At 46.9% G+C, this 19,011-nt stretch overlaps 1 long non-coding RNA gene across 1 annotated transcript; it reads right to left on the reverse strand.

Annotated features, from left to right (window-relative positions):
• Positions 1 to 6,540: 6,540 nt before the first annotated feature.
• On the reverse strand, positions 6,541 to 7,344 carry LOC118148045 (uncharacterized). Its single transcript, XR_004734790.2, has 2 exons — positions 7,093 to 7,344; positions 6,541 to 7,011 (listed from the first exon to the last, which is right to left on the reverse strand). It is a non-coding gene; the product is annotated as an uncharacterized LOC118148045 (long non-coding RNA).
• Positions 7,345 to 19,011: the final 11,667 nt, after the last annotated feature.

Raw genomic sequence — 19,011 nt, forward strand, 5'->3', positions numbered from 1 at the left:
AATCCTAGCACGTTGGGAGGCTGAGGTGGGTGGATCACCTGAGGTCAGGGGTTCAAGACCAGCCTGGCCATCATGGTAAAACCCCATCTGAGAAAAAAAAAGTTAAAAAAAAAAAAAAAAGAAATCTTTCCCTACCCCATGATCATAAAGGTACTCTTCTATGTTATCATCTAATGTTTTAAAATGCTACTTTTCTCATTTAAGTCTGTATTTAAAAGCTTGATGCTTACTCCCCTCCGCATCCCACCCCCAGCTGCCCTTTCAAATGTGTTTGTATTTACATATGTATATCATCTTGTAAAATACATACATCTGCCTTGTGTCTGTTTTTAATTTACATAGTGGAATTTTACAAATCTCATTTTGGTTCCTATTTTTCCCACTCCACATGTTGCTCTATAGATTCTGTTTTTGCTTCTAAGTGCATTGTCACAGTTTACTTATCTATTTCCCTACTGAAAGATACCAGACTGCCTCCAACTCCCCAACGTAAAACAGTGCAATAAACCTCCTGGTACTTTGTGAGAATTTCCATGGGACTGATGTGCCCAGGGTTGATTTGCTATGAAGCCAATCAATGGATTCTGAATTGTGTTAAATGTTGGCAGAAAGATCTCCAGAGAGGTGGTTCCACCTTACACCTCCCAGCAGTGAAGGGTCCTCACTTACCCACATTTCTAACTTTTGCCCTTCCTGTGGATATAAAAGCACATCTCATTTGAATTTCAGTTCCTCAGATCACTGCTGATCTAGAACTTCTCTTCTCATACTTGTTGGACATTTGGTCACTTCTCCTGTGCATTGCCTGATAACCACTTTCTATTTATTTCCTGTTGAATTTTTGTCATTGCTGATTTGCAGTAGACATATACTTGACAGTCTAGATCGTCATCCTTGGATTTTTGATGCTGTAGATACCTCCTTACTGTTTCATATTAGTTAAGAATTTCTTTCTGTGTGCTTCACTAAATAAACATGCAATATATATGTGTATATATATATATATATGTATATGTATACGCACACACATATATAGAGTCAAAGGTGTTAGCTGAGCACATACTATGTGCTGACACCACTAGGTACTTGTCTTAGTTTGGGTCCTTCTGAAACCAACCCTGAGGTAAGAAAATTGGTGTAAGTGGTTTATTACACCAACAAAATGAAAGTAGCACCTTAGGGAAGTGAAAGTAACACCTTAGGGAAGTGGGGAAGTGACCTACAGAAGCGGGGTGAGCCAATAAATGGTGTATTATGAAGCAGGTTACCACTGTTGGTGATGACCTTAATTCTGCTGGAGAATTCTGGGAGCCAGTGTAGAACGTGCCACTCAAGGTCAAGGGTTTACAGCCCAGCCTTGTCAGTCATTACTATGGGGCACTGGGAGGGTGTTAAATACCCAGCACCTCAGGCTTACTTCTGAGGCAGCAAACTGGGTTCTAGCAGAAAGAGAAAGTTCTCAGGCAAAGCATTGTGGGTGCCTGCAGTCACCAACTACCCCAGAAGGCAGGCACTGAGATGATGAGGGTGAGGGGATGTGGGCAGGGCACCATGAGGGCCAGCGCCTGGGCTATATGTGCATTGCCTTAAACCCAGAGGTCAAAACAACAACAGCAACAACTAAAACACACAACAATCACCAAAGCTCTCATAGCTTATGAGGTATGATTATGCCCGTTTTTTCAGGCGTGGAATTGAGGGTTAGAGAGGTGAGGTAAATCACGTGAAGTTAGCGATTCAAACAAAGAATGCACTTCATAACAGCCCGGGAGAGTTTATGAAGTCAGAGTCTAGGTCTGGGGTAAGCTCAGGGGTCTACGTTTGAATCAAGTGTCTGATATAGGTATCTATGTTAGTTATCTATTTCTGTGTAACAAAATATATCAGTACTTGGCAGCTTAGAACAAAAAATGATTATCTCACACAGTTTCTGAGGGTCAGGAATCCAGGAGGGCTTCCCTGGGTGGTTCTGGCTCACGGTCTCTCACAGCATTGCAATCAAGGTCTTGGCCAATCCTTTTTCAAGTGTGTTCCTCACGGCTGTTGGTGATGGAACCATTTGCTATCTCGACTGTAGTGGCAGATACATGAACCTCCACAGGTGATAAAAATCTAGAACTTGGCCAGGCGTGATAGCTTAAGCCTGTAATCCTAGCACTTGGGAGGCCAAGACAGGGAGGATTGCCGGAAACCAGGATTTTGAGACTAGCCTAGGCAACATGGTGAAACCCCATCTCTGAAAAAAAAAAAAAACAAAAAAAAAACCTTACAAAAATTAGCTGGGTGTGGTTTCAGCCTTAGCTACTAGGGGGGCTGAGGTACAAGGATCACTTGAGACCGGGAGGTTGAGGCTGCAGCGAGCCTTGATTGCACCACTGTATTCCAACCTGGACAACAGAGCAAGACCCTGTTTCAGGTAAATAAATAAATATGACTCACACACACACACACACACACACACACACACAGAGAGAGAGAGAGAGAGTGAGAGAGACAATACCCAGGACATGTTCAACTGGGGAAATCTGAACAAGAGCTATGGTTTGTATCAATGCCAGTCTGGTTGTTATATTTTACTACAGTTTTGCAAGATGTTACCATTGAGGGGACCCAGATAAAGAGTACACCAGGTCTCTCTCTATTATGTCTTACATTTGCATGTGGATCTATAATTATCTCAAAATAAAAAGTTTAAATTAGAAGAAAAGATTTAGGCAAGAATGTTCAGAACAGCTTTATTCATATTCACCTTGTTAAAACCACCCCCAAGCCCATAAAGCTGAAGAATGAATAAATAAATTGAGGTATATTTGCACAATGGAACCGATACAACAATGAACATGAATGAAGCACAACTATATGCACCATGAATAAATCTTACAAACATAATGTTGAGTGAAAGAAGCCAGACACAAAAGAGTATGCACAGTCTATTTATATCAATACAAAACTAGGCAGAAGTAGTCTATGCTCTTGGAAATCAGTGGAATTGTTACCACTGGGGTGGTACTAACCAGAAGCGGGCATGAGAAAGAGCTTCTGGGGCCCTGGTGATGTTCCCTTTCTTCATCTGGGTGCTGGCTACATAGGCGTGTCATGTTTTGGAAATTTACCAAGTGCACGATTATGTATGCACTTTTCTGTACGGGTGCTCAATAAAGTTTTAAAAAGTTTAAGATGTAACACATTAATATCCAATTTTGAGTGCTACGTGCCACACCTTTTCCCAGGCATTTTACCTGAAATGTGTCATTTAAGTTTTTGACCAGGTTTCTGTTGTTAGTCCCATTTACAGATGACAGATGAGAAGGCTGTGGTTAAGAGAAGTTGTATTCTAGGGTCACCTGGCTGCCCTGTGAGGGACCTGTATGTCACCAATGCCCTCAACCAACTTGGGGTTCACAGATAAGGCCAAGTTATTAGTAACTTCATTGAAAATGAAACTGTTCCCTCAGCAACAAATGATTGTCCTGGTAACACCAGTCATGGCCCTTTGCCCAAGTAAGGGGCACTCCTGCAAAGAACACTTGTACAACTCCAGCACTTTATCTTTTTCTGAAAGCCAGGGGAGGCCTATGGTAGGGGATGAACTGTTAATTGCTAAACAATGTAATTAAGTGGGAGGCCTCAGTCTAAACCATCACAATTGTAGTTGACCATGGAAGTGTGAAAAAGACCATGATTAATGAACTTGCTGACAGCCTTTTCCTGTTAATGACATTCTTTTATGTTTAGTAGGAGCACATGTGGTGATTGCAAATCAGACGGCAAACAAATGTAACTTTTTCTTTAGCTGAATTTGGTTTCTATCCTGGAGTCCCATTCTGCCTGGTGGTGAAAAACTGAATTTTAGTCAGTTCAAGCCTTTTTCTCTTCCCCCTTGTCCCTAGGCTAAGATGCCAGTGGGGGAGGGTATGTAGTGTGGTGGTTAGGGGGTATATCTGGTTCCTGATTGTTATCTGTCCCACCTGGTATCAACTGGGATGACACCCTCTTATTGTGGCAAGGCACAATGGCTTTCTGCCACACTGACATCTGCCATGACATCCTGTCCCTCCATAGCCTCTGGTCTTCCTAGCACCCACTGCTGTGTTCCTCTTGTCTTGGCCACCAGTTCCTCTTGTCGTTTCCTTCAGTGCCTTCTCAGGGGGAATGAGGGCTATTTGGCCTTACTGACTGCACTGGATATAGTTGGTGGCCCAAACCCTTTCTTCCAGACTGTGCACTGTTGCCCCAGCAGCTTGAATGTGGAAAGCCTAAGGGGTCACACCTGTTTGCCTCAGGAATTGCCCTTGGCCAGTGGGTGGCGCTGCATCTGGGAAGGGGGCATTTAGGTCTTTCCCTTGGGCAGCATAAAGCCAATGATGGACTGATGAAAACCTATAAAAGGCCAGACCCCCTTGCCTTCAGATGGGAGCCATTTGGTGGTGCAATTCGTGTTCCCGAGTTCCTTGTGTGATCAGGCTGCAACCAGACTCCAGCTGGGCCCGTGTCCTGGCCTGGCTCCTTCCGCTGACCTTCCTTGCTTCCCTCACTTTTGCGGTGGTTCTCCTAGAGCACCTCCTGGATAAATGACTTCCACAAGCATCTCTGCCTTAATCTCCATTTTAGGGCGCTTAGGCACTGTCCCACCCCAGGGGGCAGGGGATGCAGGGAGTTCAGAGGCTGTGAGTCCTCACTGCATAGATGTGCCCTTAGCTGTTTCTCCCCTGCACACTCTCACAGGCCAGCATGTATTTGTGTGTGGGGAGGGTTGCAGGTGTGGGAGGGGGGGTTCTTCTCTGAGAAGCTTGCAATATTCACTTGGAAGTGAGGCACAGATTGAAATCTCCACAGCTCTCAAAGGGTTTCTGTCAGTTAGGGTACCTTCCTTGCAAGTGAGAAAATCTAACATGAGCCAGCTTAAATCATTCTGGATCACTCAGCTGGAACCCAGGGGTTGAGTAAGAGTCGAGGTTAACCTAGTCTATATCTTAGCTCTGCTTCCCCCCACCCCCACCTTGGTTCTTTTTGCTTTGCCCTCTTCTAGGTATTGGCATAGTCTTCTGTCCAAGCAAATGTGGGGCTCAGAACACCAAAGCCATCTCATCCACAGCTCATGTTCAAGAGAAGACAGACAGAACTGATTCTGGAAGCTCTTCTGGGAGAATAAAGAAAACTTCCCAAAAAGCTGCTGGCAAACTTACCTTCAATCACTGGGACCTAAATTTGGCCACATGCCTATTTCTGACCCAGCCCTGGAGCTGGGGTGGAATCTGCTTCCCTTCCCAATGCATGGCTCTTTGTGAGAGGGAAAGGGAACAATAGCATCCTCCTGGAAATGAAGGAGGGGGCGAGCTCCATGCAGGGTGCACAGTCAATAATGCTCACGCCTGACTTTGCTGTCCAGCGGAGCTGGGTGGGGAGCAGGGCACGGGAAGCCTTCCCAGGGAATCCTTCTCAGGGTGAATATTGGCAATTTCATGTTGCTCAACCAACAAATACTGCAAGATGCTCTTCAGAATGGCGAGACACATTTCCACTCTTACTGACAGCTTCAGGATTCCTATTTTTTCTCATATTAACCAGCACTTGGTATTACTTTCTGTAGTAGGGTCTCCAGAGAGACAGAGCCAATGTGATATACATATAGATATGGGAGAGGGGATTTATTAGGGGGACTGGCTCATGTGATCACAGAGGCTGTGAAGTCCCATGATAGATCATCTGTAAGCTGGAGAACAGGGAAGCCAGGAGTGTGGCTCAGTCTAAGTTCAAAGGCCTCAAAACCAAGGTTTTGCAGTACAAAGCCAAAGGCCCAAGAACCCGAGGGGCTGCTGGTATAAATCCTGGAGTCCCAGAGCCAAAGGCCTGAGAACCTGAGGGGCCTCCAGTGTAAGTCCTGGAGTCCCGAGGCCAGAGAATCTGGAATTCTGATGTCTAAGGGCAGGAGGAGCAGAGCATCCCCAGCTCTAGGAGAGAAAGGAGAAATCCTGTACCTGGCTTTTTTTGTTCTGTTCCAGCCCCCAGCAGATTGGATGGTGCCTGACCACATGAGGGCAGATCTTCCCCACTCAGTCCATTGACTCACACACCAGTCTCCTCCACAGGCATCCTCCTCCCAGACATACCCAGAAGTCAGCTTTACCAGCAGTGCCTTACTGGTTCTCTAGGGACTCCTCACACTTACTTTTACAATTTTTGAAGATCCGATAGGCATTACAAGAATCTCAATATTGCTTCAATTCATACTCTTCTAAATTCTGGCCAGATTAGTCATTCCATCAGGTGTTAGTTAGCCAGCTCATTTCCTGTCCAATGAACTGGCAATTCATAGCTTTTGCCAGTTCTTCTGGTGAGTTTCCTACCCATTTTCCTTGTAGTCTAGATAAGGAGTTGACACAGGTTTTTTTTTTTTTTTTTTTGTTGTTGTTGGTTTGTTTTGTTTTTTTTTGTAAAGGGCTAGATATTAAATATTCTAAGCTTTGAAGGTCATATCATTTCGGCTAATGTAGCACAAAAGCAGCTATAGACATAAATGCATAAATGAATGGGCATGGATGCGTTCCATTAAAACTTTATTTTTATTTACAAACATAGGCAACTAACTGGATTTGTCCCTATAGGCTGCAGGTTGCCAACTCTTGTTCTAGATAATATCTTTTGGCTTCAGACAATGCAAAATCTGCTCCAAGTCTTCACCCAGCTGTTTTCTTTGACTAAAGTGTTCTTTAAAAAAATTCTTGATTTTGATGTAGTCAGATTCACCCAGTTTCCATCTGAGGGTTATGTTTTTGAATTATGTTAAGATACCCTTCTCATCCCAGCAAAACAAAGATATTCCCCTCCTTTCCTTCCTATTAACTCTTTATTTCTGTTGGCTTTCACACAGCAAGGTCTTGGATCTCTCAGGTGTTCACATTTGCATGTGATGGAAGTTGCGGTTTTATTCTTCCCCCTGTAGGGAACTATTCTCCTTACGCCAGCAGCCAAACAACCATCCTTTTCCCACAGATGCGTAGCCGATGAAACCTTTAATTTGAAAAAAGAAAGGATAAGTTGTTAGGCTTACCTATACGACCCAATGCTGGTTTATAGTGCTTGCCTACTCACCAAGTCCTGGCTCTTTTCTGGTTTCCCAACATGCCCAGGCTCTGTGGTCTCAGAAGCCTCAACAGGCTCTTCCCTGGTGCATGGCAGGCTCTTCCTCATCCTTCAGGTCTCACTTCCACCATCAACTCCTTGCAGATGTCTTACATGAATGCCCTCTCATTTACTGTGTTACTTAACCCAATTGGAAATTATCATTTGCATTTGTTCACCTATTTATCAGCCACCTTTCCCTATTAGATTGTGAGTTTCATCAGGGAGAGCTGGGGCTGAGGGCAGAGACGGGAACTGCATTATTGGTCAGTCCCTGCCTCCCCAGTGCCTGGCATACAGCAGACTTGAATTAAAGATTCCTGGAAAAACAGAACAAATGAGCAAAGTCTCATTGATTTTTCAGAGGCAATGGGTCATTAGATCACCCTGGCATTGTCTAATAAATTCTCATAACCTCTTTGACAGCGTAGAGAATTAGAGTTAAGGTTTGTCCTTCAATCCCACCCCATTCAACACCTTTATCATTTGATAAAACATCTCAGTAGCTTGAGTGTGTTTATCACACCTGCATTTATTCACAGTTCGATCTGAGAGCCCTTGTTAACTCCCTTAAAATATCTGATTGAATTTCATGTGGAAGCGAATGCCACAGATTAAATATATGTTGTGTTAAGAAGCTTCCCGTTTTATCACAGCCTGTGCACTGCCAGAAAAGCATTCTGCATGTTAATTAAGATAGCTGGGGGATTTTTTAAAAGACTTCTTTTTCTCCCTTTAACTTTATAATGCATTCAGGGAAAGGGAACTAAGGCAACTATTTGCAAAGCTGTAAAAATCAGTGTCGAGTCAGATGGGTTGTGGGATCCCAGGGAGCCTCCGTGATGGGCCAGGGCACTGTCTGTGCATGTCAGCAACGGGCTGAGTTCAGGAGCCGGCTGTGATGGAGCTTGGAGAGGCTAAAGGGAGGAGGTTCTGACTTCTGACTTCAGTAGGAACAGTGCCCTTTTGGCTAAGGCTGGAATTTTGCCGAAGGAACAGTTAAGTAAGAGGTGGGGTGGGAAGTGATCAAATCCAAGAATCAAAGAGGACAAGATGAATTTGGATACAGAGAATGGAAAAATCTGACCTTCCTCCCAATTAGAATGTCAGAGTAGCCAGGACTGTGTGGCAAGACCAAGAGGGGGCTGCAGATGCCTGCTTTAGCTGCTGCTAAGATGCCAGCACATTGGACCTGCTAATGGGCCCAAATTCGGAAGTGACATGAATAAAACATGGACTTTGAAGTTCTTCAGACCTGGATTAAAATCCTGGCACAGACACTCTTCATTTACTAGACCTCAATTTCCTCACCTGTGAGATGTGCACAGGGACACTGCTAGGTTCAGAGACCCTGGGTACAGCAGGCACATGGCAGGCTGTTAGCATATGGCACTGACTGTGTTACAGAAGAACCTGTGCCCACCTCCTGCTGTCAGGCACTCTGCACCACCCAGCTGTTTGGTCACCTTTTCACCTCCCTTCACCTCTGTTCTAGCCTGAGCTCACCCTTCAAATACAACTGGCTCCTCAGACTACAGAAAAGATGTTGGGTGACCTAGAGAGTAGTCCCTGCCACTTGCACAATCCCAGTAAGCTCCAGTGAGGAAAACACCCTCATGTAAGTAGCTCTAGAATAACACTGCTGGTTGTTCGGGACTCCCTGACCCATAGCTTAGGAGTCATGCATGCAGCTGGGGTGACACTAAGAGCAGCAAAGAGATGTCCATCGGGATCCACTGCAGTTCCTCCTTTCTTGGCCCCGTGCCCAGACTGCAGCGCCTTTCCCAGTTGTGACCAGCAGGGGGCGGCTCTTCTCTCTCTCGTGTCCCTTTCCGCAATCCTGGTAGGGTTCACTCCCTCCCCAGCCCACTCAGGCCTCCTCCCGGGCTCTGCCTCTCGGGCTCCCTGAGACCCCGCCCCGGTTGCTTCCGCCTTCCTTGGTGGAGGCTTGCAGACCTGCAGGGCGGGGCTTGGCTGAGAAAGGGGCGGGATCTCCTTCCGGGATGGGGAGCAGATGCCCTGGTGTCCTTGGCACTGGGTTAGCTGGTCCCTCTCCGTCCTGGGTCCATTCCAAGCACGACAGGCCCCAGGAGGCGCCCGGGCTGCTCCTGTTTCCAGCCAGGACAGAAAAGCATCAAGGAACTCTCAGTCATGAGACACGCCGGTAGGAAAGAAGGTACATTCCAGGAATGACATAGGCCTTGAAATGTCGTATGCTCTGAGGAGGTGACACCCCCCCATGGGTAACATAGCTCACAAAGGGGACATGGCCCACAGAGGTGACATGCTCCATAGAGGTGACACAAGCCACAAAGGTGACAAGCCAGAGGTGACCTGGCCCACAGAGGTGACATGCTCCATAGAGGTGACACAAGTCACAGAGGTGACATGGCCCACAGAGGTGGTATGCCAAAAAAGTGATAAATGGCCCACAGAGGTGACATGGCCCACAGAGGTGGTATGCCTCAAAAAAGTGATAAATGGCCCACAGAGGTGACATGGCCCACAGAGGTGGTATGCCTCAAAAAAGTGATAGATGGCCCACAAAGGTGACATGGCCCACAGAGGTGGTATGCCTCAAAAAAGTGATAAATGGCCCACAGAGGTGACATGGCCCACAGAGGTGGTATGCCTCAAAAAAGTGATAAATGGCCCACAGAGGTGACACAGGTCACAGAGGTGACATGGCTCATAGTGGTGACACAAGCCATAGAGGTGACCTGGCCCACACAGGTGACACACTCCACAGAGGTGACCTGGCCCACAGAAGTGACATGGCCCATAGAGGTGACATAATCCACAGAGGTGACACACACCACAGAGGTGATGACATACTCCACAGAGGTGGTATGCTTCACAAAGGTGATATGACCCTCCAAGGTGACATATCCGCAGAGGTGACCCAGTGCACAGAGGTGGCATACTTCGTAGAGGCGACCCGGCTCACACAACAACTGTGTCTCAACCCTACTAGATACCTCAGGTATCAGAACCTTCCCATGACACAGCAGGCGCTGTATCACCCTACAAACCTGGTCACTCAGTTCCAAGACCCTGCAGTCCAGAAAGTAGCCCAGAGGCCACAGTGGCCGAGACCAGCCCAGCTCTTGTGCCTAAAGGTGGCTGCCACCTCCAGGGTCCTCAGAATGGGCCTCCTGAGTCTCTGATCTCCTGCCTATAGCAGTCTGTCGCTCTTGCAAGACCAGTAGGTAGACAGAGACAAGCATCAGTGAGAGGGAGCGTCATTTATGATTTATGAATAATGAACTAATTTAATCCTGGGTTTCTCTTGTGCCTCCCATTTAGTAATTTGTTCCATTTCTTAATGGCTCAAGTTCTTTATCAGGCTGTGACAGAGGCAAGTGGTGAGTCATCACACTGGGGATTAGGAGGGTGACCTAGATATTGGGGCTGGCAAGGCAGTTCTGAGAGGCGAGCATCAGCTTCACCCTCCCCGCCCTCTCCACTGGGGGCAGCTCTGTGCTGGCGCACCTCCTATCTCTGCATCAAAGTGGCAGGAAGGGGAGGCCATTCAGTGCAGGTGGGTGTGGCTGGGGCTTGTCTGAAGCTGTGGGTCCATAGCAAGCCCCTTGCTTGTGCTTAGATTGGACATCAGGGGAGAAGATGGAGAAGATTGTGGTCTAGCCCCCTACGCAACTGCACTGAGAGGGAGACAAGGCTTTGGTATCAGGCTGCTTGAGCTAAAATCCTGGCTGCCTCCTTCTGTCTTTGTGACCCTGGGTGCATTGCTTCACTGCTCAGAGCCAAGAAAAGATACTTCTATCAATGAAGGCTCTCACCTCTATCCTCACCCTGCTGTCTGGTTTCTTGAACCTGTTATTTCTTTTCTTTTTATTACACACAAGTATATCGAGGCTTCGGAAGGTTAAACACCTTAACGAAATGGGCAAAAGAGTGATCTATGAACAGAGAAGGGGAGAATGGAAGATGAGAAGGCCTGGAACCAGGACCCCAGGGTGGACCCTTGAGGACCAGCTCTGCTTTGCCTCCTCCGTGTCATCTTGCATGGCATCTGGCCCCAAAATGCCCTCACACAGGATGAGCAGGCAGGGGGTAGGGGGGTGGGGAGCAGGGGGCTGGGCAGACAGCAGCAGCCTCTGAGAGCACAAGGAAGGACTAAAGCCAGCAGGTAGGCGGGCAGGAGAGAGGTGTGGGCAGCTGTAGGAGGCGGCCGTCATGTATTTGCATAGTTAGCACACTCTGTTGGCATTTATCCTGTGAAGAAATGGTTATTGTGCCCACTTTACAGGCAGATAAACTTGGGACAGAGGAGTCAAATAATTGCCTAAGCTGCACAGCTGGTGCGGGGTGGAACCCGCCTTCTTTCAGCCTCTTCTCTCAATGCCGTCCCACTGCCTCTTCCCAGTCCCATTTCTGACAGGTGTGGGCGTGTGAGGCCACCTGCTCTGTAATGATGGGTGTCCTCTTCTTCTTCTAATGCTTGATGGTCTACAGATCATTGCCAAGTACATCAGCCTCTCTGATTCTCACAATATTCCCAAGAGATGACTGTGAGCAAGGATTATGAAAGAAAGAGAGAGTGAGAGTGCAAGAGACAGAGGAGAGAAATAGAGAGACTAACATTAAAGTATAAGTTACAAATAGGTGTGCATATTATAAGTGCACAGTTCTCTGGATATTCATAAGACTATTATTTAACTTCATTTTACTAAAATAAAACTCACTTAGGTTTAATGATGTGATATTCTGAAGTCTGTTTATGGGTCAAGCAGTGGAGGCAGTATTCCAGACTAATCTCTTAATGTCCAAGATTTGAAATGGCTTTTTTAAAATTTTGAGATGGAGTTTCGCTCTTGTTACCCAGGCTGGAGTCCAGTGGCGCGATCTCGACTCACCGCAACCTCCGCCTCCTGGGTTCAGGCAATTCTCCTGCCTCAGCCTCCTGAGTAGCTGGGACTACAGGCACGCACCACCATGCCCAGCTAATTTTTTTTTGTATTTTTAGTAGAGACGGGGTTTCACCGTGTTGACCAGGATGGTCTCGATCTCTTGACCTCGTGATCCACCTGCCTCGGCCTCCCAAAGTGCTGGGATTACAGGCGCCTCCCACTGCGCCTGGCCTGAAATGGATTTTTTTTAATATTTAAAGTTTTGATTTCTTTTGAGAGTAATACAGTTTAATGGAAAACAGCAATGCCTTTATTTTATTCACTTCATTACCACAAGTGACTGTAGGAGAGGGAAATCAGGTGGTTCAACCCATCCACGCTTGTGTATTAAAACTCTATTTGGGGGATGAACGTTCTACTGAAGTATCTTAAGTAAAATTTGTTTAAAACTTGCAGGGTAAACTTCATGGCAAAAGTCTAAGTTTGCAGATTCAGAAAGACTTGAAGGAACAGTGTACTAGAATCTTTATTTTCTTGTAGCATTTAATTTAGTAGTCATTGTTTACATGAACCCTTTGTGGAATGTTTTGGAGAATCAACAAAGCCTTCTAAAGGGTGGCCTAATCTTTGGCTTGTGAGTCTGTTTTTTTTTTTTTTTTTTTTTTTCAGTGAAATGGCTTTCTTGTTCTCACATTTCAAAAACAGGAAAACATTTTTGTCAGTTAAACGAAGGGAGAGAGAAAGGTCTCCCTTTTGGTCGTGGTCAGGGGCAGAGACCTCTCCCCTTAGGATGCTCTACTTTTCTCCCTAGGGGGAGGTGACAGGGAGGGGACCTTTCTTCCAAGGTTTGGGAAACCTGGTAGATTCCTGGCTCTCTGGATGCTTTCATGTGGCCCTGTGCAAAGGCAAGGGTTGGGGGTGTGTTACAAAGTCTCTTCCAGTTCTACAAGAGTGGAATTTAAGACGTTTAGAAATTATCCCACCTGAGTCATCTTTCTCCTTCAAAGTGGTGTCTGAGGACTTTCTCAATTGACTTTGGAGCAGGAGCAGCAAAAACCCAATCAATTAGCCAATATCCAGTGTCTGAGATGGACGGTGTCTCTGTCTGGGAATTGATGGGGAAGCAGAGCCTGGAAAGGAGAGTCATCTGGCGGGGAGGGAAAATGAATGCTAAGGACTGGGAGAGCTAGACCAGTCAAGCTGAATAGGGCCTGACCCCACAGTCCCACTCATAGTTAGACCCCGGACTCCAGACACCAGGCGGTCACTTGAGAGGTCCAGCAGCTATGGCATGACAGGCAGTGGCCAGAGGAACTGCTCTCTGCCTCAGCCAGGAGGGAGCTTGTTCTGCCAGCAAAACCTGCAAGTCATCCTGCCGCAGCTGCTGGCCTGCAGAGACGGGCCCTGGTGGCAAGGAGGAGGCGTGAGGAGGAGGGGAGCCTCTGACAGCTTTTTGTTTCAGGCTAGAACTTTCTAGCCAGATTTCAGAGCACTCTGACCCACCTGCTGACTTATTCTGCCCTGAATTCCACTCCCAAAAGGCCACATTCACCACATGCTGGCTTCCCCAGCCCAGGCATTTTCTCCTCGTGGCATTGGGGCTGTGGAATTGTCCCTCCCTCCCTGGATCCCCGAGCGCTCAGGAAGCCCACTTTCCCACAATCACAGGCATATGGAGAGAGTGAGTTTGGTTTGGTCCATGAAAAGTTGGCTAGGTGATTTTGTTATTTCAATGGAACATGTTGCCCACCTTTAAAAACTGGGAAATTTCACATATAAGCCCACACTTCTTGCTTCTCTTCAAAGCCACTCTGGTGACACCAGGCCCAAGTCCCCATGTGGTCATGGAGGGGATGTGCCATCTCTAGTGGCAACAGTTCTCACCTCTTCCACTTCTTGTGCTCCATTTATATGCCTCGCCCTCTTGGCCACAGAGTTAGTGCAAGCTCATCCTGGCATCTACAGAGGTGGAGAGCAGAGTGGGTGGCATTCTGCCCTGGACCATCTCCCCAGGGAAATGTGGGCCCTCCTCTCCCTCCATGTTATCTGAGCCTGATTGCCATCATGGCCTTTTCCACTTGTATTGAAATGATCCACTTATTCCATGAAGTTTATGGCCATTTATGGACATTGGTTTACATCTCTTTCCTCTTGCCTGGGGTCAGAGCATCTAGTCACCTTTGGAAATGAATTTGGGGAAGTGATTCTCCATCTCCATGATGCAAGGAAGGCTAAGTGGATTAAATGATTTTATTTTATTTTGAAGATGAAGAAACTGAGTCTCACAGTGGTGTGTGGCACAGCTGACCTCTGCTAAGGAAGAGCCTCCAGTGTGTGGCCTCTTCTGGGGCACTGTCTACCTAAGGGTGGGCAACAGTGTCCTTTAGGCAGGGGCTCCAGTGGGGGAGCCACAGGGAGAGAGTCCCTGGGTTACCAGTTCCTATAGAAAGGCACATTGTCCCTAGAGCGCTCTTCTTAGAGCACCCACGTGGAGGGTGCTGCCTGGCAGCCTGAGGGCAGCAGTCCAGCAGGTGACCTCATGCCCTGCTCTGCCATCCACGCTCTGCCCTGAAAGGGGGCTCTGCCGAAGAGCCAGGTTCACTGCACTCCCTGTCATTTTCAGTTGAGTGCCGTGACTAGGAGCTGCTCTCTCTGTAGGCAGGGAATGCCAAGTGGGCCAGGAAAGCACAGCCGGTGGAGGAGGTGAAGAACTGTTTAAAAAACTTCTTTCTCCAGATTCCTCTTCAGTGTACTCAGAAATCTGCCTTCAGTGCCCTTTGGCTAGAAGGCAGGCTTTCCAGTTCTGGGTACTTGTTGGGGTCCTCTTGGCTGGCATGGGTTTATAGCAAGAATTGTTGGTTTTTGAAAGGGGTCAGAGAAGGGCTCCTGAGGACTTTAGTCTTGAAGCATCAGTTTGCAAGCCCAGGGGCTGCTGTGTGTGTGGAGGGGGGTGGGGGATATGTTTTGGGTAGGGAGATAGGTCTTATTCTCAGGAAGATAGAGGCTTGAGCTGTCTCCGAGTGAGCTCCATGTGTGCTCTGTGTAGGGCAGAATTCCTGCCTCAGTAGCACTGATTGGCTAGCTGTCCCAATAACAGGACACTATGTATTGGGAAAATTTAGAAAGGGCTTTTTAGCTCTAACTCATTATTTTCTAACTGTGGCGCATCAGAGAGCCCAGAACCTCTCTGTAAAGTGGGGTAATAACTGTTGCCTTCCCTGCCCTTCCATTTCATTGTGACCTCAAATGAGAGGATATTCATGGTGTGAAGATGTTTTGCAAGTTGTCAAGAGCCTTGCCAGGGAATAAGGGTACAAGCCGAAACCCCAGCCCCTCCATCTCTGTCCTCCGAAGCTCAGCTGGCCTGGTTGGGAGGTGGCCTTCTCTTGGAACTATCAGTCCAGCTCTATTTTCATGTACTCAGTGATGGGAATGTTGGCCTTAGACCTCTCATTGGAGGCAACAGGAAGCTGCACATCTTCCCAGAGTATTGCGTGAGCTGGAAGACTTGGGGAAAATGATAATTTTTATGTTAATAAAAATAATAACTCATATATGACTGTGTACAATGCAAGGGTTCATGAATTTTAATTTTAAAGCAGGAATGAAGAAACGTTGTGCTTGTAGAGGGATGGGAGATGGAGGCTGCTTCCTAAGAGGACTCAGGGGGCTTCAACATTGTCTTCTGCCATTAAAGATGTATTCATGAAATGTGTGAGAAACACTCTGTGGTGAGTAGGCACTACGCTGGCCTCTGCAGGAGGAGAAGCAATGTTAAGGAACCTAAGGGAACTCTGCAAAGGGCAGCTTCCTTACCTGGCTAGACAGGAGCGCAGTTAAAAGTACCAGAGGAAAGAGAGCTCATGACTGGCTGGAGAGACGGAGGTGACCAAAGGAGCCTCCTGGAGGAGGAGGAGGAGGAGAGGTTCAGGAGCTCACACACACATACTCAGAAGTGCAAGTCATGCTTGGCGACTGTCAGGAGAATCAGACCCCGGCCCAGGGTATGGATAGAGGAGATGTGGAAGATGTGGCTGGGACCCTGATGGGGAATTAGGATGAATACATCAGGTCTTTGGAGTCCTGGAAATCATTTGAGAAGTGAAGTGATTTGGTCAAAGGGTTGCTTTAGGATGATTAATTGCATGCAGGTGACAATTTCTAGCTGTTATTGTTGTTTCTGCCTATACAATTGTTCAGATAAAGTAGTGTTTCAATTTGTTTATCCTCCCAGAAAAGACTGCATCCCCCTAAAAGAGATATTCTCTTAGCTCAAACTATAGCCAATATTTCACAACAATCCATTTTCTTCTGGCTACTCAGATGAGGAACTGTGGCCCCGAGGGGTCACACGGCCCTTGCCTTGGGTAGCCCTGTGAATTAGAGCTTGTATTGAACAGCAAGAGTCACAGATCACTGGGGCATATAGGTCCTGGCACATTCGCCAGAAAGATGGGCACCATGTGCATCCCAAAATATCACCATAAGACATCTTGCTTCTCCTAATGCATTAACTCTCCACAGGATCCCTCAGCCCACAGATTCCAAAAGCTGAACAGACAGGAAAGGCAATAACCCCTGTCCTCACTGCCTTTGGAGTGATTTGAACTCTCAGATTCTCTAGATCAGCAAGACTTCACATTAGATTTCAGGTCTCACTGAAGAATGCTAGCTGCCCCACACCTGGGCACTTGTCTGGTCTTTCTACTCAGAACAGAATTCAAAGTAGAATCTGCAGCCAGCAGGATCCCCAGTCAAGAAGAGCAAGGACTTCCTAACTAGAGCAATTGTGAAAGGCTCCCAGGGGGATACTCCCAGCTAAGTTAAGAAAGTAACAGCAAGGACAGCCTGGAGGTGGTGGGAGCAGAGAGATGTGATTTGGGTTTCTCCCCATTGCTTTTGCAGCCCAAGATTAGACCAGATGGAAGTGCTTAATGCTTTGACCAGCCTTCTTAAACTTCAGCATATACGCGAATCACATGGTGATCTTGATAAAATGCAGATGTAGGTTCAGTGGGGTGGGATGTGGTCAGGGTTTCTATCTTTTGCACACGCTCCCAGGTAATGCCAGTGGTCCACAGACCAGTTTGTGCAGTACAGGTTGGACAACACCATCCCATGTGTGTTTTCCTAGAGGGAAGATGCTACCCTCTGGAATGGCCTAACCTGAATACAGCTACTTCCAGCCACTCCCTTTTAGACCTCGCCAGTAAAAATTATCTCCAGCCATTCTACAGACATTTATTAGGCACTTACCATATGCTGGACTCAATGCCAGCTCTAGAGATTCAGAAATGACAGAAACAGCTTCTATCTTGTGGGATTTTACAGTGGGGGTGTATGTGGTGAGGGTGGGCAGGTGATGAGTCAGGTAAACAGGCAATCCAGCAGAGAGTGACCAAGGTGGTGATGGGGCACCACAGAAGCCGAGAGGATGTCACTTCTCAGCCCAAGATTGAGATCAGGAGGTGGGAAAAGCAGGAAGCCCTATGAGGAGTAAGCGGCTCAGTCTTGGAGGGCAAGAATGTATGAGTTAGATGGGTAAGATGTTGCAGTGAGAGGAGAAAGGCAGAAAAGCAAGGAAAACAAGATGTTTTCAGGCCCCAAGAAATAAATAAGCTCCAAGGGTCAGCAACTTACAAGTTACCCAATTAGAGCCTGTGGTGCCTGGGAGGTATGGTGAGCAGGTGGCCCCCTGATTCCCTCCTGTTGGTGCTCATATCTTTGAATAATCCCCTGCCCTCGAGTATGGGAAGAACCTATGGCTCACTTCTATTTTATTTTTTAATTTTACTTTATTTTATTTTTCTGAGACAGAGTCTCACTCTTGTCAACCCAGCTGGAGTGCATATGGATCGACTGCAACCTCCACCTCCTGGGTTCAAGTGATTCTCCTGCCTCACCCTCCTGAGTAGCTGGGATTATAGGTGCCCACCACCATGCTTGGCTAATGTTTGTATTTTTAGTAGAGATGGGGTTTCACCATGTTGGTCAATCTGGTCTTGAACTGACTTCAAGTGATCCGTCTGCCTCAGCCTCCCAAAGCACTGGGATTATAGGTGTGAGCCACCACATCTGACTGATTCACTTCTAACTAATGGAAGATGGCAAAGGCACTGGGGTGTCACTCTTGTAATCGTGTTAGCAAGACTGCCTTACTAGCTGAGTTGCTCTAGAGAGGCTTTGAAGAAGTAAGGGGCCATGTTGGAAGCCTCACATCATAGGTAGTTGGGGGCCAGCTTCAACCAATAGCCAGAAAGAACCTGGGGCCCTTGTTCCTGCAATTCCAATGAAATGAATTCTGACAACAGTCTTGGTGAGCTTGGAAGCAGACTCTTTCACAGTTGAGACTTCAGATTAGAACCTAACCTGGGTGACACCTTGACTGAAGCCTTGTGTGATCCTAAACAGAGGACCCATGTAAGCTGTGACCAGATTCCTGATCTACAGATCATGTGAGATAAAAAATTTTCTTGTTTTAAGCTGTAAATTTTCCATTAATTTATTATACAGGATTGAAAATGAATACAGGAGGTGATAATGAAAGTTAGAGAAGGGCTATGTCACAAAGGGCTGATGTGAAGTCTTTGGGTTTTACTAAATTTTTCAGGGGAAGGCATTGGAGATGTGATAGCATTATCAGATTAAAAGAAGTGGAGAATGGATTGGAGAGGGGATAATGGGATTGAGAGGGAGGTGGAAGACTAGCTAGAAGCCTGTGGATATGTCCAGGTTGGAAATGATACTGTCTTGATGATGTAGTTGGGGATCAAAATTTGATCCCCAGTGTTTGAGGTGGGGCCTGATGGGAGATGTTTGGGTCATGGGAGAAAAACCCTCATGAATGGCTTGAACCCTCATGGGAGCAGAACCCATGGTAATGAGTGGTTTCTAAGTCTATTAGTTCACATGAGAGTTGGTTGTTTAAAAGCCTGGTGCTTCCCTCCCTTCCCTTTCTCTTTCCTCCTCTCTTGCCATGTGACATTGTGGCTTCCTTTCTCCTTCTGCTGTGAGTGAA

This window comes from Callithrix jacchus, chromosome 15 (genome assembly GCF_049354715.1).
Source record: "Callithrix jacchus isolate 240 chromosome 15, calJac240_pri, whole genome shotgun sequence".
NCBI lineage: Eukaryota > Metazoa > Chordata > Mammalia > Primates > Cebidae > Callithrix > Callithrix jacchus.